Source organism: Armigeres subalbatus, chromosome 2 (genome assembly GCF_024139115.2).
Source record: "Armigeres subalbatus isolate Guangzhou_Male chromosome 2, GZ_Asu_2, whole genome shotgun sequence".
Taxonomy (NCBI): Eukaryota; Metazoa; Arthropoda; class Insecta; order Diptera; family Culicidae; genus Armigeres; species Armigeres subalbatus.
This window is the reverse complement of record NC_085140.1, coordinates 450540110-450563421: the sequence shown is the minus strand read 5'-3', so window position 1 is coordinate 450563421 and position 23312 is coordinate 450540110.

The following is a 23312-nucleotide window of genomic DNA, read 5'->3' as shown; positions in this document are numbered from 1 at the left end:
TAAATTTTGAAGAACTCGATGATTTTTGCGTGGATTTAAAAAAAATAATGAAATTCTTTTTAAAAAATGAATTCGTGTAAAATAAGGAGAATTGACAGAAAATGTCGAGGAAGCATTTTTCATCTATTTTTAAATTTCAAATTAAACAATATTCCTTTCGATTTTTGAGTCAAATGGAAAACTGTTCAGGATGATTAACTTCATCGTTCTCTGAAAGAAATTGAATATCGATTCTTCATTTTGAGGCCCAAAAAATCGTGTAAAATAAAGAGAATTTCCCATTAATAGTCCGAGGAATTTCTCATAAAATTTCAAGAGAATTGAAATTGGAAATTCTTTTCAAATTATCTTGGAAATTTATAATAATTTCAGTATGGGCAGTAAAGGAATTCCCCCAAAATTTAAACGAGAAATTCATCTTTATTTCCACAACATTATTTTCAAGTTCTTGCAGGAAAATAATCTGAACTCCTACAAAGAATTCATGTTTATTTCCAGGAGAAATTTGTCTAAATTTGTCTGTCTTTCAAATACAAATCCGAGTTTCATTTGTATTTGGAAGTTAAGGGATATCTCTCCGGATTTTCAATGTATCACATTTAAACGAAAATTTTCACAGGAAATTAGTTTCATTTTCTCAGATTCCAAATTCTTACGAATGTCGACAAGAAATTGAAATTGCTCTGAAGTTAAATGAATATTTCTCAGAATAGCCACCGTAAATCATTTTTATTTGTTCAGGAGAAAATTCTGAAAAAAAAATCAGAGGAATTTCCTAAAAAAAACGCCAGAGTTTTTATTAAAGACTCAGTAGAAAGTTCAGGGTAAACTCGTTACAGTTCCTTGTTGAATTCTTCCTTGAATTCCTTTGATATTTTTTCAAGAAATATTGTTGGACGCTTTTCTAGTATTTTAACTGGGAATCCCTCTAAGAATTTCTCCAGTAAATACATCTCTGGAATTCTTTCTGAAATTTCCTATGAAATTCCACCAGGAATTCGTCCAGCAATTTCTTTAGAGATTTTAGAGATTTTTCAGAAAATTTCTCCAGAGTTTCCTATGGAAGTACCTCTAGCAGCTCCTCCATAAGTTCGTCCAGAAATTTCTCCGTTAGATCCTCCAAGAATTCCGTCGGAAATTCCTCAGTTTGTTTCTTTCACGACTTCCTCCAGCAGATCTTTCAGGAATTGCACTCGAAGCTCCTGCAGGCATTCGTTCGGAACTTCCTCTAAGAATCTGTTCGGATGTTTCTCCAGGAATTCCTCTTGATGTTGCTTCGAGAATGTTGCCGAAAGATTCTCCAATAATACCTCTTGAACTATACTCTGGAATTTCTCTGATATTTCCTCCGGAAATTGCTGCGCAATATTCCTGAGCAATACCTCAGGAAGTTCCTCCAAAAAGTTATCCAGAAGTTCTTCCGGAAGTTTCTTCAGACATTTCTTCAGAAACCCTTTCAGTAATTGCTCAGGGAAATCCTTCAGGAAGTCCTCAGGAAAATCCTCCTGGAATTTTTCAGAAAAATCCTTCAGTAATTCTCCCAGAAAATCCCTCCGGAACTTCTCCTGTAATTCCTCCGGAAGTTCCATTAGCATTTCATCCGGAAAATCTTTCAGAAATTTATCTGAAAGTTCCTTGAGAAAATCCTTTGGATGTTCCAACAGCATTTCCTCCGGAATTTCCTTCAGGGATTCCTTTAGGAAGTTTTCGAAAAATCCATCAGGAATTTATCCTGAAGTTTCTCCAGAAACTCTTCCGAAATTTTTTTTCAGAAAATCTTATGGAAGTTTTTTTCAGGTCATTATGGAAGTGAATTTTTCCGAATCCCTACAGGCAACTCGTTAAAAATAAATTCAGAAGAATTCCACAAGGAAATTCAGTTAGAAAAATCCGTTGGAGTTATATTTAAAGACTCATTAGGAAATCCAAGGGAAAATCATTTCCCTTACTCTAGAATTCTAACAATTTGAGTGTGTAAAAATAAACGATACGTAAAGCAAGGAAATGATTGAAATTACAAATCTATTGGATTTTGACATTTTTTCAACGATAATCATAATTTTGATATTGAAGACATTTGAAGACATTTTTACTCAACTGTGAAGACATTTGAAAATATCCCCTGGCATCCCTGGTCCCAATAGGCGTTAGGTACGCGGTGATCTAATTCTCTAATTCCTACGCGTGATTCTGAGCACACGTTCCCAATCCTCATTTGCTTGCGCCACCGACCGCCGGGGCCAGACACACACATTTCTACGCATGACGCACTGATAGAATGTCGGAACAAATGAATATTCAAGCAGGGGCGGTCAAATTGCACCCTTCGCATCAACGGGGTTTTATGTAACAAAAAAATCCTACATGATGGAATGCAGCAAAAAGTGCCCGCTCGTGGATATTTTTCCACCGCCAAGGTGTGGACACTGCGGCGATGCACTTCTAGAACTACGCCGGCTTTCTTGTTATGGCAAAAGCAAGGTTCGTAGCTTGTTCTGCGACCAAAGCACCTCTGGAAGTAATGGCTACTTGCATCCAATCCACCTTGAACCCTTCCTTACTGTGGACATGACGGTCATCATCGTTCAACGAGCTCAAAACATAACAAAAGACGGGAAATGTTTTGCGCGAAAATTTCTTTAATTGATAATAATTTACGGGCGGCATGAAACGAAACCGGTCATCGTAATCTTCCCGAAGAGAGGTACATACATTCAATTACGTGATTATACAAGTTCTGTTTCTTTGTTTTGGCGGAGTAGGGTTCGTGTCTTCTGGAACATTCTGAAGCCGCATGCGATTAAGCACTGTTTTACCTCACTCATGATCGTTTAAATCTCATGATAGCCATATTGAGCAGCAAATGATTCGGATTCTGAATGGCTAATTAGATTGTAAAACTAGATGATAGTAATGATTTGGTCTTTGTAAATGGTTGCTTCCTGAATTCAAGTTTATACCCAACTAGCGGATGGCAGATTTTAATACAGTTCTGCATTGAAACCTTACAAAATCTGAATATCATTTTGGCATATAGAAATTCGGAAGATTTCACTGCAATCATTGCATTAAAATCTTACAATCATGTATGAGCTTAATACAGCACCTGCATAAAAAATATCGTCAATCACGTGACAAATGTAAGAACGCTTTAAAGATTGAGTTTTCAAACCGTATGCAAGAATTACAAGTTTCTGCCAGCACTACCGGGCAACCTATGGTTGATAGAGGGCAATACCCTTCTTCCTTCTTGTCTGGAATAACTCCAATAAGGTCCCTACCCAACTAACATTTAATGTCAATGTAAATGTTATTTCAACTCGTCTATACGGCTTCAAGCTGAATATGTGTACTATACATATGATCAAGAACTTCTATTCAATTCTTTTACCAGCAAATCTGGCGAATCTATTCAGCTGTTTTTGACGAGCCTGCACAACTACTTTACAGCATGTTACACAATTTTTTGTCAATCTTTACTAAACCATTTAGTAATATAATTCGCTTCAATGGCGCTTATTCAGATTTTTTGAATCTGTTAAATAAGTTTTATACAGCCACTGAATTCAATTTGATTAAATATTATTTGAGAGGAGAGTAAATTTCGGAGTTTATTTAATGTTTTTTGTGTGAAAACTGAAATATCAATTTTGTTGCTACTTATTGATTCGAACTCCTGATCTCCTGATTCAATGGCCACTGATCTGTCATCACCGTCACTTTGACATATAATTATAGCAGTCGCGTCACGAGTGGCAAAAAAATATAATTTATTTATTCAAATAATCGGTTAATTACAATTGATCACTTAAACCTGAACTTTACTACTTGTTAATTAAACTAGAACTGACTTGCTCCTGCAACAGTGGTCATACTTCAAGATAAAATTTTCAAAACGACTTATCTACTTTTGTAAACAAAGATTCAAACGACGATTTGACTAATCTGATAGTTCTCCCACGCAAACCAACACCATCAACAGGTAGCGGAAACCTTCACCTACCTATTGTTGGTGTTGGTTTGCGTGGGAGAGCTATCAGATTCGTCAAATTGTCGTTTGAATCTTTGTTTACAAAAGCAGATAAGTCGTTTTGAAAATTGTGTATTGACTTATACCCTACTAATGCTGATTGTGCATTTCACCAATTCTGCTGATGCTCTGCTGATCGATGAACCTCGTTCGATATCGGTCAACGCTGTTGCTATCCGAAGCGGTCGCGTGGTGTATCGTATTGCCACGCGGCATGTTGATTTGCAAGGTTGCAATATTATCCGGACTAATGACCTATGATTATATGTAAAAAACAAAGAAAATTTTGGATGTGCTTCTTCGCATACCCTATAGGTTGTTTTACTAACGCTAATTTCAGATTCATGCTGTACAAACGTTAGAAAAAGGCCAGGAGATCAGGTGGAAGATGACTTGCGGATCCTCCGTAGACTGCGTGGTTGGCGACGTGTAGCCATGCACCGAGCCGAATGGAGCCTGAATAAATAAATAAATAGCAGTCATTGTTATTCTCAACGCTTGTTTTATTGAATAAAATAACCGTTAAATTACCTGAAGATGTCGTTATTTAATTATTACCAGACTAAGACCGGGGTGGCCTGTGCCATACATAAAAGTCTTCTCCATTCAGCTCGGTCCATGGCTGCACTGCCAACCACGCATTCTGCGGAGGGTCCGCAAATCGTTCTCCATTTGATCGATCTACCTTGCCTGCTGTGCACCTCCCCTTCTTGTTCCCGTCGGATCGATGTCGAGAACCATTTTCACCGGATTACTGTCCGACATTCTGGCTACATGCCCGGCCCACCGCAGTCGTCCGATTTTCGCGGTGTGAACGATGGATGGTTCTCCCAACAGCTGATGCAACTCGTGGTTCATTCGACTCCTACACGTACCGTCCGCCAACTGCACCCCGCCAAAGATGGTACGCAGCACTTTCCTTTCGAAAACTCCCAGTGCGCGTTGGTCCTCCACGAGCATCGTCCAGGTCTCGTGTCCGCAGAGAACTACCGGTCTAATAAGCGTTTTGTAGATAGTCAGTTTGGTATGGCGGCGAACTCTATTCGATCGGAGCGTTTTGCGGAGTCCAAAGTACGTACGATTTCCTGCCATGATGCGTCTCCGAATTTCTCTGCAGGTATTTGTCGTGTTCGGAGGAGACGGCCTCACCCGAATCAGCCGTCTCCAGCTGCTGCTCGCCTGCTGCCAATGTATATGCCCTCTTATTCTGTTTATATTTATATTATAAATACCCGTCTCAATCCCTACAGTATTGTTATCGGTATGATATCAATGTCGTCGGCGAAACCAAATAACTGGACGGACTTCGTGAAAATCGTACCACTCGTGTCAATCCCTGCCCTTCGACACGAAAGACCATCACCTTTTCGTAACCCTCTGCGCTTTTCGAAAGGACTCGAGAATGTTCCTGAAACTCAAACTTCGCACATCACCCGATCCACTGTCGCCTTGAACAACCGAATCAGTTTATCCGGAAATCCGTTTTCGTGCATTAGCTGCCATAGCTGGTCCCGATCGATTGTATCATATGCGGCTTTAAAGTCGATAAATAGATGATGTGTGGGCACGTTGTATTCGCGGCTTTTCTGCAATACTTTCTTACCCAACACTATTGCCCATTATATCGATTCGTATTACCTTTTATATTGCTCGTAATTATAGGCTTTCCAGGCGGCTTATTTGGTCTGCGCAAACCTCTGTCTCGTCGGAGGGCCGTCGTGTCAGGTCTGTTTTGTGTCCCACCTGACACCAGGACTTGAGCTTGTGCGCTTTAAGCGGTACACGGTCGCTTTGGTGGGGCCTACTTGCGGATACATGCAGCTTTTTATAGGAATTTAACAGGGCCCACTGTCAAACACCACCACATCCTAGGCAAGCCCCACCCAAACCTTGCAGGTGGCCTGGGGAGGGATCGTCAAGCCCTTGAACATAGTCCCTGCTGCCGGAATCTTGGAATCTCCTCACGGAATCCAAACTCAAAAGTACTCGCATTTTCAAGGGCACACTCAATACGGAAACAACGCACAGTTGCCATTTTTATTATTTCACGCACGCATGATATTCATCGACGCAGCAAAGCAGAAATAATAAAAATGACAGTTGTGCATTACATTGCTTCTGTATTGAGTGTGCCCTTGAAAACGCGAGTACTTTTAAGTTTGGATTCCGTGAGGATTTTCTTTAACTGCAATATTTATGTCAAAAAAAAAATGCTTCGTGGGTTCCAATAGGGCTGCCAGCATAAAATTAATGACTAAATAACACAGATGCTTGGGACTAGCTACCCATCCTCAGTGTACAAGTTTCAGTAGCTCAAATATCTAAAGTCAATAAAGGCGCCGGCCATGTCCTTACGGTCATATAGGAAGAGAAGGATTGTTACTCCGACTCTCGTTGCTACTAGAGACCGAGTATACCTCTGCATCTCCACGATTGTCTTCAGATAGGATATCGTTTTAGTTACAGGTAACCAAAAGTTCCTTTAAGAATACGTTTTTCGCTTAAGCAGCTTAGTGAATCTGATTAAGCGAAAAACGTACTCTTTAAGGAACTTTTAATTACCTGGGTAATTTATCTGGATTCACTTCGGTAAGTGATGCGATCTATGGGATGGGAAATAACACTAATTCGCTGTCTCGCTACGAGAAAAATGTTAAACCATGCACGCCCGGTGACATATGAAAACAGAGGAGAAACGTTTGGACGACCGAACGGACGCGCAGTACTCTGTACTTACTTGCCCGATAGCTACTGCAAACAATTGAAGATCGCACTTGTCTCGACCGAAGCAAAGCGCAATACATGCACATGAGCCACCGAACACGAAATAGATATTTTATTATTTTCCCGACGACTGAAACACGCACAAGTAGGGTAAGACGGTATAATATGCCCCCCCTAAGGCAACTCCTTGATAACTTTTTACTTTTCAACGTAATTTATGCAAACTTTGTGCTATTTGGTAGTCCAGGAAGTCGCAAATGCATTGCCCGTGAGTAGTCATATAAAAATATTACAGATAACACGTAATGAAGCTTTTTTGAAAAGTCGTGAAAAAATGAATTTCAAGAAGTGCCTGGCCAATACGCCCCACCTTAACCAAAGACGTGTCATAGCCCTTCATTAGTATTTTATCTATCCCAGAATAAAAAGGTTACAAATCCTAATGCGCTTGACATTAAAAAATCAACACAGGTCCATTTAAGCAGGTGTGAATTACATTTCAATATTTTCCATACAATTTGGAAGCTTCTGCTGCAGGCTCGCTGCGCTTGTATCTAGTTGGTAAGGGCATATCGTCCTGCCTACACTGGGGCGTTTTGGCCAGTGAAACATGTTTTCTAAAATCGTTACATTTTTGAAGATGGAAGAAATTTTATATCATATTAACCACTGAGAAAAGTTATTTTGTTGCCCAACTGAGTGTTCCAGTGCAAGTTTTGCGGACAGTATGCCAGAGTCGCTCCAGAATGTTGAGCAAACAAACATTAAAAGTTACATCAAAACTATAACTTTTTGTATTTCGCTATTATTTTCATTGTGTAATACAAAAATATTTCCACATTCACATAGTATGATGGGTTTACAAATATTTATGGGTACCAACTGATTTTGACCCTTAATTAATTATAGTTTTATAGAAATCAAAGCGGGGCGTTTTGGCAGGTGGGGCGCATTATACCGTCTTACCCTAAGTGCTATTTGCTCGATGGCTCAATGGCTCAACTCACTTACTGCAGAAACACTACTGGACAAGGAACAAATTTTCACTTTCTCTGGAACTGATTAATCAGACTTAACCAGAAAAAGTCCGCAATCGGCCTTGACAGTTCCGGTGCTAGCAGCAACTCAGTGTCAACCTCATGGGCTAGGAGAACCGGATGAATGCTGTCATCAGAGAAAAAGTAGAATCACTAAAATTTACCACGGCATGGTATAGCCAACGGAATTCAAAATAAGTTTAAAAATTACAAGCTGATTTATTTTTGAAAAAAAAATATTGCACGAGATTAGAAATTCAATGAGTCAAAACTGTCCCAGTGGGGGAATGTGAAGCCAAGAAAAAGAAGTAGAAGAAGAGAATTCTTAGCCCGACCACCGATCCAATCGGATATCTCGTGCTTGTCTCTCGGTTTCTATTGATTCGGTTCGACATCAGTGCGAAGTGCACAGCGCGACGCGCTGGGTGGGAGATCCGCCGGTCCTACGTCCAACAATTCGTTCTTGGATAACTAAGGGACTAAAGTGTACATTTCGATTGTGCTCGGAAGAATTGAAGCTAATTACTGACGTAAAGCCACATTACGACAAGGTGGTGGATATCCTGAAAGAGTTGAAATGCTAGTTTTTCACTTATAATTTTCCCGGCACCGAACCACTAAAAGTGGTTCTGCTTGGCCTCGACGATATAGACGTCATGGAATTGACGAAAGAACTGGAAAACTGAGGTCTCAAACATTCGAACACGTTTAATATTGCTAGAAAAGACAGAACTAGAAAATATCGAGACCAACTCTACTTGGTGTTGGTGCATCTCGAGCAAGGGTCCATGAAAGACCTGAAATCCATTCGCATTATTAACAGCACTGTCGTGGAATGGCAGCGGTACAAGCCAGTGCATCGAGACGTGACGCAATGCACAAATTGCTGTCAATTTGGCCATGGCACAAGAAACTGCCATATGACACCCCGCTGCAGAATGTGTTGCGTAAATGCAATGCAAGCTATGTGCAACATGGAGGAAGCAAACTCAAAATGTATAAATTGAAGGGATAAACATCAGGCCGTCAGGAATTGCCCAAAATGAGCGGAGTTCATCAAGATTCGACGATCCAGATTGGCTCGCTGACTATCCTTAACCCTTAAACCCTTATTAGACCGGTAGTCCTCTACGGACACGAGACCTGGACGATGCTCGTTGAGAGCCAACGCGCACTTGGAGTTTTCGAAAGGAAAGTGCTGCGTACCATCTATGGTGGGGTGCAGATGGCGGACGGTACGTGGATGAGGCGAATGAACCACGAGTTGCATGAGCTGCTGGGAGAATTATCCATCGTTCACACCGCGAAAATCGGACGATTGCGGTGGGCCGGGCACGTAGTCAGAATGTCGGACAGTAACCCGGTAAAAATGGTTCTCGACAACGATCCGACGGGCATAAGAAGGCGAGGTGCGCAGCGGGCAAGGTGGATCGATCAGGTGGAAGATGACTTGCGGACCCCCCGTGGACTGCGTGGTTGGCGACGTGTAGCCATGGACCGAGCCGAATGGAGAAGACTCTTATATACCGCACAGGCCATATCGGCCTTAGTCTTAATAAATAAATAAATAAATGCCTTTAGGAAAGATAGATCTACTACCGATTATCTGGGCCATTTTGACAACATCGTGAGAGAAGCAATGCATAAAAAGCGGCTAACACAAGCAGTTTTTCTGGATATCAAAACAAAACCTAATTCACCGAGTAGTGATACTGCCTTTCTCGCATCTAGCCAAGACACCAACCTTATATGGTGCTAATATGGTTTGATGTACCATTTTCTTTATAACTTTTAAACGCATCGGTCGACCGTTATCAAATTCAATAGTGATCAACTAGACTTTGTCCTCTGTCGAATGAAACTTGTTGCGAGAAAATCGGTTGAGGATTACTATATGAATAGCTGACTAATGTTTTTCTTATCTTTTGTGCACACACATACATACACACGGACAGACAGACATTTTTACAACTCGTCAAGCTGAATCGATTGGTATATAACACTATGGGTCTTCGAGCCTTCTATAAAAAGTTCGTTTTGTTGTACGAGAAAGGCAAAAAAGATTACGACAAAACCATGCGCAGATTAGTTCTGAATAGAATAAGCGAATGGAAAATAGGAGGAAACCTCATCAAATATTTTCAACAAATGCTGATGAAAAGGTCCTTCAAAGTTAAGGTAAGTGTCACATACTCCCGCGACACGCTAATGGAAAATGATTTGTGTCGAGGATCAGTTATAAGCGTGACCCTGTTGTTGATAGCCATAGACACCATATGCTCAGACCTACCACCAACCGTCCAAGTCTTACTTTATGCAGATGACGTAGCTTTGATCTCCAGCGGCAGCAACCAGAAGAGAATAGCTAAAAACCTGCAACTCACTTTGTAAAAAAATTGAAGCTTGGGAAACCCACACTGGATTCAAGATTTCAGCCGAAAAATGTGCAACCGTAGAATTCAAAAAAGCGAGATCAAAAAAACAAGCCAACGTAATCCTTAAACTTAACAACGACATAATACTCCAATAAATGTCTTGGAGTAACACTAGACCAACACCTAACATCCAAAATGCACATTGGAGAAATAAAGGCAGCATGTCAGCAAAAAATACAGTTTTTACGTTGCATAACCACCAAACAATGGGGTGGAGACCGGCAAACCTTATCAAAAATATACAAATCGCTACTGTACTAGAGAAAACGCTGTACGGCGCGACAATCATCTCCTCAACCTGTAAATCTACAATGAAGCAGCTAGAAAGCATACATAACCAAGGACTACGAATAATAACAGGAGCTGTTCAAACCAGCCCAATAGAAAGCCTTCAAGGTGAATCGGGTATACCAAGTCTTAGAAGTTTCTTCAGTCAAAGACTCCCTATCTTTGTAACGACTCTGTGTTAAACTGCAATGAGATTCCTTAGGAATCCCATTAAACAACTGGCAGTATGTGGCTGTGCCGTCTCTCAAGAAAAAGAGAAATTGTTACTCTCGCGTTCCGTGTTCATGGCACCACCCCAAGGTCTTTCTCACCATCCAGAAACCAGGAAATTAACCGACCATGAGAAATCTGAGTGTCTGCGCAGTGAGGTGGCTCGCACCCACAGCAATGAGGATTGCATACGGGATTGTGGTACACACAGAGAAAGAATCTAGAAAGAAGATCCTCGGATCGCGTAATGGATGGCAGATGAGGATTAGCCTTGAAGGAAATTCCCATCTGTATTTGTAGATGACCTAATCCAACAATAGCTCCGAAAATTTTGCCCTGCTATGAGGCAGATTAAATTGGAAGCTGCCGATGACTTTCGTGAAACCCAGCAATTGAGTCATACGACAAAAATTAAAAGGGAAAGTTAGCCTAAAAACTTTGGTATTATATAAGCAAATATTAGAGTGAGAACTATCGAATTGTCAGAAATTTTTCTTAAAAGTTAATCTAAAGTGCGAGGAGTGAAACACGTATAGCTTCCCTTCAACGAAGGGTTTTTTTCTTGGGTTCAGGGCTGGGGGCAGCAGGGACAGTAGGGACAGCATGGACCATGTCCAAGGGCTTGACGACCCCTCCCCAGCTGTCTGCGAGTCAGGGAGAACTGCCTAGGGCGTGGTGGGATTTAGCAGTGGGCTCTGCTAAAATCCCTCCCAAAAAACCACAAGTGCCCGTAAGCAGACTCTATCAAAGCGACTGTGTGCCGCTTCAAAAGCACAAGCCCAGGGAGTGCCATTGGCACATCAGGATTGATCCCAGTAAGATCCTGATTATGGTATACTGGTTGCATGTTATTGGTCTTGTTTTTGGATATTGAGATATTGTGAACGCAAGGGCTGGTAGTCTGGTTATTCTATTCTCTTAGTACGGCCGGGTGACACCGACCTGAAACGGCGAATGGGCTAATGGCCAGGCTGTCTTCCGTCCCCTAAAACCATGGCAGGCCTTGTGGCACGCGGTACAATCCTGTGGCTCAGCTGGTAGCTGAGTGGGAGTAGGCTCAGATGCTCCTTCCTGACTAGCGCTGATCTGGCTCTGAACACGAAAGTGTCAACCCTCGCATGGCCTCCTGCATGCCGCAAGGTATGTATAGATAACCATGGGATCGCGAAGGCGACTACACCAACAGGATTCGACAGCAGCCGCAAGGGGACCCAACAAACATGAGTTTCCCACTAAAAATTTCAAAAACGACGAAGGAAGGAGGTGAGGCGAATGGCGACAAGGAGAACCCTTTCGCCAGGCGCAGTGGCCTTGATCGGTCACCCCAAAGATCGCCGGGGGGAGGCGATGGCGGAGCACGTGGTGGGTCGGAAGAGGTGCCGGTGGATGTTAAGATGGACGGCCCCACTCTGACCAAAGTCATTAACTCGGTGATGACTAACCACGGTGAGGATGGAGTCCAGACGATGGAGGTGATTACGGACGTTTCGGACGTAATCATGTCCTTCCTGGATAACCGAGTGAATTATAGTAAGGACTTAAAACAGGCCGTACTAACCCTCTGCGCTCTAGTCGTGGAGGCGAAGTCGGAGTGGAAGTCCTTGCTGGAAGCCAGTAAGGAGGCGGAGCACAAGATCCGTCTTCTTACTGAAGAAAAGGAATTGGCGGTTAGCCAAGCCAAGAAGGCCTCGAAGGAGGCCGAATCGAAGATTCGGCTCCTTGCAGAAGGGAAGCAGCTGGCGGAGAGCCAGACTGCAGAACTTAAACGGCGTATGGCTAACAGCGGAGCAACTCCTAAGCTTAGTAGGGTCACGCAGGAGGCGGACCTGAAAGTAGCTAATAAAGCCTCGGCACGGACCGCAGAAAAGGTCCGAGTGGAGACCGAGAGGAAAATGGTACCTCCACCTAGGAAGATACCAGAGGACCGCCGGGAGGAAGATCTACCATGGACAAAGGTAGTGAATCCTAAAAGGAGAAAAGAAGCCGCCAGCAGGTCGCAAGGAGTGCGACCAAGGGAAAGGATCCAGCCACCGCCAAGAAGGGTAGAGCCCGTGAGGAAAAGGGTGCGCCTTCTAGTGGGAGTGGCAAGCGGAAGGATAGAGGTGAAGCGATCATTGTCAAGGCTGACGATAAAAGCTACGCCGAAGTCCTAAAGACTATGAGAGGCACTGAGAAGCTCTCTAGTCTAGGAGGGATGTCAACTGCATCCGAAGAACGCGCAAAGGCGAGATGATTCTCGTCTTGAAGCGGGATGCTACTCGGAAGAGTTCCGAGTATAAAAGTTGACGGAAGAGGTCCTGGGTGACAGGGTCCAGGTTAGAGCCCTGTGCCCAGTCCTGAACATCCAGTGCAAGGGCATGGATGAAATAACCGAAGCCGGAGACCTGGTAGACGCACTGAAGGATCAGTGTAATGTCGAGATCCAGGAATCCGCGATTCGGTTACGCAAAGGCTTTGCGGGAATGCAGGTTGCCTCATTCCAAGTACCTATGGCTGAGGCCAAGAAGGTGCTGGATAAGGGAAAACTGAAGGTGGGTTGGTCGGTGTGCTCGCTGAGCACAAGCCAACCCAATCAGGCCTGCTACAGGTGCCTTGGCCACGGTCATAAGTCCTATGACTGTAAGGGACCTGACCGTAGTAAGCTGTGCCGTAGGTGCGGAGCCGAAAACCACCAGGCTCGCACCTGCCAGGCTGCACCGAGATGCCTGATCTGTCCTACGGGGGCAGACAACAGGCATCTCACCGGTGCGCAGGCCTGTCCGGCCTCTAGAAGGGTTCAGACATGCAAGTAACACAGCTAAACTTGAACCACTGCGAGGCGGCCCAGCTGCTGCTACAACAGTCGGTTATCGAGTGTAAAGCTGATGTTGCCTTGCTGTCCGACCCATACCGCATCCCTGCTGGAAACGGCAGCTGGATTGCGGACAAGTCCGGTATGGTGGGAATCTGGACTTGTGGGCGCTACCCCATCCAGAAGATAATATCTTCGCCTAACGATGAGGGTTTCGTCATAGCAAAGGTAAACGGTGTTTACTTTTGTAGCTGCTACTGTCCTCCTAGATGGAGTATAGAGCAGTACACTAGGGTAGTTGATACTCTTGCGGCGAAGCTAACTGGCCTTAAACCAGTAGTTGTAGCAGGTGACTTCAATGCGTGGGCAGTGGACTGGGGTTCCCGGTTTACTAACGCTAGAGGTCATATCCTGTTAGAGTCACTAGCGGTATTGAACGTAGTTCTGCTGAACGAAGGTCAAGTGCCAACGTTCAGAGGACCGAGCGGTGATTCATGTATCGATGTCACCTTCTGCAGCGCAGGATGGACTGAAGAACCGAGATGGATGGTCCACGAGGGTCATACTTCTAGCGACCATCAGGAAGTACGTTTTATGGTCGAGTATACCCGGAGAACTACGACGAGAAGAGGTGGTGCAACGGATCCCGGATGGCGCACGTCACAGTTCAATCAAGAGCTGTTGGTGGAGGCACTGCGCTGGGAGAGTAGGACTACAGGACTAAGCGGTAACGACCTGACGGAAGTACTTACACGTGCTTGCGACGTGGCGATGCCAAGGAAGACCCAGCCCCAGGAAATCGACAACCAGTGTACTGGTGGTCTGACACGATTGCAGATCTTCGTAGAACCTGTCTTAAAGCTAAAAGAAGGTTGCGACGTGCTAGAACAGACGCTGAGCGACTCGATAGACGAGGGGTATTCCGGACAGCGAGCAGAGCCCTGAACTACGAGATTAAATGTAGCAAGCGAGCCTGCTTCGAACAGCTGTGCAGGATGGCGTATGACACCCCGTGGGGCGATGCATACAGGATAGTGATGTCTAGGACCAAGAGCACACCTCCTGAAAGATCCCCAGAGCTGTTAGCCAGTATAGTAGAGGGACTGTTTCCGACACATGAACCATCGGACTGGCCCGCTACACCGTACGAGTCAGTCGACGTGGTACCGCTAGTGACTAACGAAGAGCTTATCGTAGCCGCAAGAAAACTTAAGCTCAATAAGGCGCCAGGCCCGGATGGTATTCCAAACCTGGCCCTTAAACACGCCATTCTTGCCAATCCAGATATGTTCAGGAGCTGCCTCCAGAGATGCATGGACGAAGGAAACTTCCCAGATCGATGGAAACGGCAGAAATTGGTGCTATTACCGAAGCCTGGCAAACAGCCGGGGATCCTTCGGCATACAGACCAATTTGCCTACTCGACACAGCTGGAAAGCTGCTAGAGAGGGTCATTCTGAATAGATTGTCGGCCTATACAGAGTGTGCTGGTGGCTTATCTAGCAACCAGTATGGCTTCCGTAAGGGCCGTTCTACCATCGAAGCAATTCGAGCGGTAACGGATACGGCCAAGATAGCGAGAGGTCTAAACAGAAGAGGTATTAGGTACTGCGCGTTGATTACACTCGATGTAAAAAACGCGTTCAACAATGCTAGCTGGGCAGCAATTGCTGACTCCCGATTGAGAGTTCCGGATTACCTGTGCAGGATACTGAAAAGCTATTTTCAGAATAGGGTGCTGTTATACAACACTGATGCCGGTCAAAAAGTCGATCGTAGTGTCCGCGGGTGTTCCACAGGGATCGATCCTCGGACCGGTTCTGTGGAATATTATGTACGATGGAGTATTACGCCTAAGTCTTCCGGCCGGAGTGAAGATAGAAGGCTTCGCGGATGACGTAATGCTAGAAGTAGCAGGTGACACTCTCGTCGAAGTCGAACTGAAGGCTTCATACGCGATTGGCAGAGTGGAGGAATGGCTCAACTCGAGGCGGTTGTCCCTTGCACATCACAAGACAGAAGTTGTGGTAGTGCATAACCGTCATGGGCTGCAACAGGCGAGGATAAGAGTAGGGACCTGCACAGTTAACTCCGTGAGGTCTCTCAAGCATCTGGGCGTGATGATCGATGATAAGCTCAATTTTACGAGCCACGTCGATTATGCATGTCAGCGGGCTTCATTGGCGATAAAATCTTTATCACGAATGATGTCCAACAGATCGGCGGTGCATAGTCAAGTGCGTAGGCTGATAGCTGGCGTAGCATTGTCTATCATCCGTTATGGCGTGCCGGCATGGGCCGTAGCACTAAAAGCCGAGTACAATGTAAAGAAATTGATCAGAGTACACCGGCTGATGTGCTTACGTGTCGCGAGCGCATATCGCACCATATCATATGAGGCGGTGTGCGTTATAGCTGGAATGATGCCGATAGACACACTCCTAGAGGAGGATGTGGAGTGCTACAACGAAAGGGACTCGGTGCAAGTGCGACGTGTCAAGAGAGCAGCTTCGTTGCTCAAATGGCAAAGAGCATGGGACACCGCAGTCAAAGGTCGTTGGACCCACAGACTGATTCCAGATGTGTCCAACTGGGTTGATAGGAAGCATGGTCAAGTCAACTTCCACCTAACACAGGTGTTGTCTGAACATGGCTGCTTTAAGAAATTCCTACACAGGTTTGGCTTCGCAGATTCTGCGGAGTGTCCTGAATGTGTAGGTGAGGTAGAATCGGCAGAGCATGTGATGTTCGCATGCCCGCGATTCGAGGTAGAACGCAATACCATGCTGCTTATTAGTGGTATGGATACAACCCCGGACAACCTCGTCGAGAGGATGTGCCGGGAAGAAGCTATATGGAATGCGGTGAACACAGCATCTCAACAGATCATGTCGAAACTGCAGCGGTGGTGGCGTCTTGAACAAAACCAACGAGTGCAGTAAGGGCACCTGTGATGCAGTGAACACCTTGCTCACCCCGACAACCAACATGTCGCGGGTGGGCTGCGGGGACCTCAGTATGTAGATATAGAGGTCATTGCGGTTCACGCGCGGTGGTTGTTGTCGGGGTGCTCGTCTCCAACGTGAGACTATGATACGGACCGTTAGGTTACTATCATAGCTTGCGATCGACGGGTGGTGAGGTAGCCACCCTTGAAGTCGATGTTGTGTGTATTGACGTCAAGTGCGTTAGCATAGGCGTGAGCGTTCTCAATAGTCCCCCCCTGATGTATTGCTTAATTGCGGGCCGGGGGTACGGACTGGCGAAAGGGTTTTGGTTTTAGTGGGTCGGGTAAGAGTTACATGACATACCCATCCCCACACTACCTGAGTACCTCCTCAGGTGTCTGGTTGCAGATTTCCGTTTACCCTTGCTCAAGAAAAAAAAAAAAAAAAAAAAAAAAAGGCCCCTAGGGCTTGAGGCTCGGACTGGTATCTTGTCCGGAATCACCGATCTCACCAATATCCGGTGAGTAGATGAGAAGTCCTCCACCGATGAGCAGTGCTGCAGTAGACTCGAGGCTCATCGTTCGAGAGATCTAGCCCATAACCTTGCCAGCATCAGTGTCTCTCGGTCATCTCTCGGTACCCGCCACCACTATCGTGAGAGACCTCACCATAGCAGTTCGCCTTACGCTTACGCTGAGCAGAGTATAAACCTCGACGATTACCTCTACGCTCCCGCTCCCGTGGTACTCTATCTCGACAAACCATCTACCCTTCGGTCGACGCCGACTCAACCAAGGCGCGGTGGGTATCTCTCGTCTTTTCGACCTCAGTGCACGAGAACTCACTACTCTACGGACCGTTCCAACCGGCTCCCATAAGGCATCGTTAGAGAGAGTCACACATCGTGAGAGAGAGTCGCACTTGTTGAAGCCTCAGGATAGATTCTGAACCAAGAGCCTCGCCCTCTCGATTTTCCGCTAACCTGGCGCACCATCATCCAGTTATACCTCGGTGAGCCACCGGGGTACCCATCTCAAGACACAGAGAGAGGAACTCACACTAGCTGTCGCCGCTGGACAGTTCCACAGCAGGGTACACCTCCATCGCGACGCTTCGTCACCGATTCTGGGTTGCTGTGAGAGATCGCGTCACAGAGGCCCGTGACAGCGAGACCAACCAATTTGTTGCATGTGGTGCATCATATCTGCAGTTCGATCTGTCGCAACGACGTCCAACGTAAAAACAAAGCTTGCAAGTAAGTGATTAGGAACTTTGAGCTGAAAGTAGGATCCCCCAAAGATTATAAACCTCCTTAGACCTAAAATACAATTGTTTCTTCGCGAAAGTGTGATCTGTTTTCATGATTAGTTTTTTTTTTAAATCTGAGATCTTCGTTCTAATTCTTAGTTCGATTAGCTTCCGTTTGGATGGTCAAAGAATCACGAGTGTTTGAGCCACTTTAGAAAACTCGCCCAAAGATAGGGTCTCAAAGCCGGATCTATAGAAAGCGTCAGCAGTCTCTCTAACCCGGGAGTGGCGCTTAAGCTGCTGTACGTTGTGTGCAGGACACGAACGTTTCATCTTTGCAACAAAGCAAACAAACAATGAACAGGCTTTAACAAATAGAGAAATAGTCGAAGAGAATAACAACAGCTCAGGAGAAACATCAGAGCCAAACAATATCAGAACAAGAAGCAAGAATATTATCGAAAATATTGGAATTCCTCTCACACCAAGCAAATCTCTCCGCCATGGATAAGAAAAGACATTCTAATAGACAAAACAATGATGTCCGCTAGTAGAAACGAAAAAAAAACCCAAATGAACTTAAACAACTGTTTGCTGACAGAATCTACTCCAAATATAAGTTCTGCAAGCTGATATATACGGACGGATCAAAAACGACTCTAAAACGGGATACAGCATAGTAAATCATACGCAAGCGAACCCATAGTTTACTCAGTATTAGTATAGTATGGAGAGACTTGCAATAATAGAGGCCCTAAACTGGATTTCAAACCAGGAAAGAGTTGGCGCCTTAAGCTTTTTCGATGTTTTCGCCGATATAAACAAAAATACCCAACCATTTTAACGTATAGGTTCAACATTTACAAACCCAGCTACATTCCACAATGATCTGTTTGAAATGAAATGTTTTAAAAATAGGCCTGGGGCAAAACGCCCGAATGGTGGTCAAAAATGACTTAATTGCGAGTGAAATGATGGTGAACGCATGGTTGTTTGTTTTTTCTTAATCGATTGAACTACAATCTTACGGATGTGGTGGAAGAATAGTAAATCGTTAAATTTAAGTGAATATGAAGGGATTTTGCCTTTTTTTTCAAATAGAGCTCAATGTTGGATAACTGATTATAAATTGTAATGGAAATATTCGTTCATAAATGTACTACAACAGACTATATGAGTGAGGCCATTTTGCCCCAGGGGTGCATTTTGGACCGTTCTCCCCTATATTATTTGCACCGATTCTTTAAGTGTTATCCCATCACTAGAAAAAGAAAATCGGACTCCAACCAAACACGAGGGAAGCATTACCCGACGACAACAGTCAAGCAAAAAGAGTACTGGAGTTCTTTAACCTTAGTAAGATGTTGGGGTCAATATGACCCAAAACGAAACTTCAAAGTAGAATAACTTTTTACCTGATAATCCGATCGTTCTGGAATTTCTTGACTTTTAATATTTTGTGGAAATGAAGCATCTCACATGAAAAAAGTATTTTAAGGTGCAACAGGAACGACCCCACAAAAAAAGTTAAGAATAAGATGTTGGGGTCATATTGACCCAGAAATGTAAATGCTTATAAAACAGTCAAATTATAACCGAATTACAAAGTTTATATACCATTCGAAAGATAAACTCATCATATTTGTGGCTATGTGGTGATATGCTGGTTCTGGAGACAATGGCCACCGCGAAACGACTTCCACGGGGACCTTGTCGGCCATATGAGGGGAGCACAAAAATCGCTCCATATATGCCTTTCGATCGCTAATTCTCCATGGATTCTCTTAAAACGGTAAAGTATGGTCCATGAGAGGGCTTCCTATGAAATTGGCCATTCCTGGTACATGCAAGGTGCCCCCGGGGAACCTGTAGGAGGGGACATTTCCGTTTTAACACCAAAATATGCCGTGCGGCGGCTCTTTCGTCAAGATTTTTCACAAAATAGATGATTATGCGCTTGAAATCAATAAGTGACCACATTGGCCACTCTTGAACCCTATGAGGTACCCTCGGGGAACCCGTAAAAAGAAACATTTTCATTTTAACTCCAAAATATGTCGTGCGGCGGCTCTTTCGTCATGATTTTCCACAAAATAGATGATTATGCGCTTGAAATCGATAAGTGACCAGATTGGCCACTCTTGGAGCCTATCAGGGGTCCGCAGGGAACCCATAGAATGGGACAATTCCGTTTTAACACCGAAATATGCCGTGCGGCGACTCTTTCGGTGTGTTATCCCACCAAAGAGATGGTTATTCGCTCGAAATCGATAATTGACCACATTGGCCACTCTTGGAACCTATGAGGTGCCCTCGGGGAACCAGAAAAAGGGGACATTTCCGTTTTAACGCCAAAATATGCCATGCGGCGGCTCTTTTGTCATGATTTTCCACCAAACAGAAGGTTATGCACTTGAAATCGATAAGTGACTACATTGGCCACTCTTGGAGCCTATGAGGTGCCCTCGAGGAACATGAGCATGAGCATGAGCATTATGACCGCACAATTCGTAGTTGCTACTCCGTGATTGACTGAACTTGCGAAATTGTACAGAGAACACAATGAATGGGGCTTGGGATTAGCTACCCATTCTCAATGTACACGTTTCGGGAGCTCAAATATTTAAAGTCAATAACGGCGCCGGCCACGTCCTTACGTTCATATAGGAATGGAAGGATTGTTAGTCCGACTCTCGTTGCTACTAGAGACCGAGTATACCTCTGCATCTCCACGATTGTCTTGGGTTAGGATATCGTTTCAGTTACAAAGGATAATTTATCTGGATTCACTTTGGTAAGCGATGCGATCTATGGGATGGGAAATAACACTAATATTTCGGCCGACCGCGCGATCGTTCTGCTGTCCGAAACAGGAGAGATCACGCACTGAACTGATTATTTTTTTATATTACCGGCCGCGCAATGCAGAACACAATATTTCGGCCGACAGCGCGATCGTTTTGCTGTCCGAAACAAGAGAAATCACGCACTGAACTGATTAATTTTTATTACCGGCCGCGCAATGCAGAACACAATATTTCGGCCGACCGCGCGATCGTTCTGCTGTCCGAAACAAGAGAAATCACGCACCGAACTGATTATTTTTTTATTACCGGCTGCGCAATGCAGAACACAATATTTCGGCCGACAGCGCGATCGTTTTGCTGTCCGAAACAAGAGAAATCACGCACTGAACTGATTAATTTTTATTACCGGCCGCGCAATGCAGAACACAATATTTCGGCCGACCGCGCGATCGTTCTGCTGTCCGAAACAAGAGAGATCACGCACTGAACTCCCTATGAGGTGCCTTCGAGGAACCCGTAAAAAGGGACAAAGACAAATATGCAGTGCGGCGGCTCTTTCATCAAGATTTTCCACCAAACATATGGTCCTGCGCTCGAAATCGATAAGTGAACACATTAGCCACTCTTGGAACCTATGAGGGGCCCCGGAGAACCTGTAGGAGGGGACATTTCCATTTCAACACCAAAATATGCCGTGCGACGGCTCTTTCGTCATGTTTTTCAACCAAACAGATGGCCATGCGATCGAAATCGATAGGTTACCACATTGGCCACTTTTGGAACCTATGAGGTGCCTCCGGGGTTGGGGAACCCGTAAAAGAGGACATTTCCATTTTTACACCAATATATGACGTGCGGCGGCTCTTTCGGTGTGTTTTCCCACCAAACAGATGGTCGTGCGCTAGAAATCGATAAGTGACCACATTGGGTACTTTTGTAAACTATGAGGTTTCTTTGGAGAAGACGAGCTCGGCGGTCTAATGGCTCCCGCTTCTGTCTTATAAGCAGGAGGTCGTGGGTTCAATTCCAGGCTCATCCCTTTCCTACTTTGTATTTCTATCTTAGTTCTTTCTGTGTTTCACGTTCTACCAAAATAATTCCTACTGTTATAACCTCCCACACAATCCCAAAACCTCCCGTGGCAACTATGAGAGGTCGTAGAGTTCTCTGCATCTTTCTTAAGTAGGTGTCCTACTAGCCATACTTCCCCTTCCTCAGCATTCGCAAGGACGTGGCCAGGACAGATCTCGACTATTCTGCCGTGAATCGCATATCTGTCCCATCTTTGCTGGATTTCCTAATTATATGGGACAAATATGCGATTCACGGCAGTATTGGAGAGTGCATTGCTTCCATCTAAGAGATAGTGATTAGTCTCAAATCAATATCTGTGGTAACGGATGAAAGTGATGCTACCCTCATACAATAGGCTTGCATCTGCTCTGCCTGCATGATGCAGTCATACCTTCATGAGTCGATGTTCCATCACTTGAGTTAAGTAAAATTAAAAAAAAATTCTGGGCTCCTGTGATGCTCTCCAAGGATTTTTTTTTCCACATCTCGATGTTTCCATTAGTCGATAGTTTTTAGATCACCTTCTACGGGTTCCCCGAGGGCATCTCATTGGTTCCAAGTGTGGCCAATGTGGTCACTTATCGATTTCAAGCGCATAACCATATGTTTGGTGGAAAATCATGACGAAAGAGCTGCCGCACGGCATATTTCGGTGTTAAAACGGAATTGTCCCTTTCTACGGGTTCCCCAAGGGCACCTTATAGGTTCCAAGAGTGGCCAATGTGGTCACTTATCGATTTCCAGCGAATAACCATCTCTTTGGTGGGAAAACACACCGAAAGAGTCGCCGCACGGCATATTTCGGTGTTAAAACGGAATTGTTCCATTCTACGGGTTCCCTGGGGGCCCTCAAAGGTTCCAAGAATGGCCAATGTGGTCACTTATCGATTTCAAGCGCATAATCATCTATTTTGTGGAAAATCATAACGAAAGAGCTGCCGCGCAACATATTTTGGTGTTAAAACGGAAATGTTCCCTTTTACGGGTTCCCCGAGGGCACCTCATAGGCTCCAAGAGTGGCCAATGTAGTCACTTATCGATTTCGAGCGCATAATCATCTATTTTGTGAAAAATCATGACGAAAGAGCCGCCGCACGGCATATTTTGGTGTTAAAACGGAAATGTCCCTTTCTACGGGTTCCCCAAGGGCACCTCATAGATTTCAAGAGTGGCCAATGTGGTCAATTATCGATTTCAAGCGCATAATCATCTATTTTGTGAAAAATCATGACGAAAGAGCCGCCGCAAGGCATATTTTGGTGCTAAAACGGAAATGTCCTCTCCTATAGGTTCCCCGGGGGCACCTTGCATGTACCAGGAATGGCCAATTTCGTCGGGAGCACTCTCACAGACCATACTTCACCGTTTCAAGAGAATCTATGAAGAATTAGCGATCGAAAGGCATATATGGAGCGATTTTTATGCTCCCCTTATATGACCGATAAGGTCCCCGTGGAAGTCGTTTCCTGGTGGCCATTGTCTCCAGAACCAGCATATCAACACATAGCCACAAAATTGATGAGTTTATCTTTCGAACGGTATATAAACTTTGTAATTCGGTTAATTTGAGTAAAAATTTGACTGTTTTATAAGCATTTACATTTCTGGGTCAATATGACCCTAACATCTTATTCGTAACTTTTTCATAATATCTGAAGAAGGTTAAAGAAATATCGCTGATAAACGCGATTTGACCCCAAAGTGAAACCTTGAAGAAGAA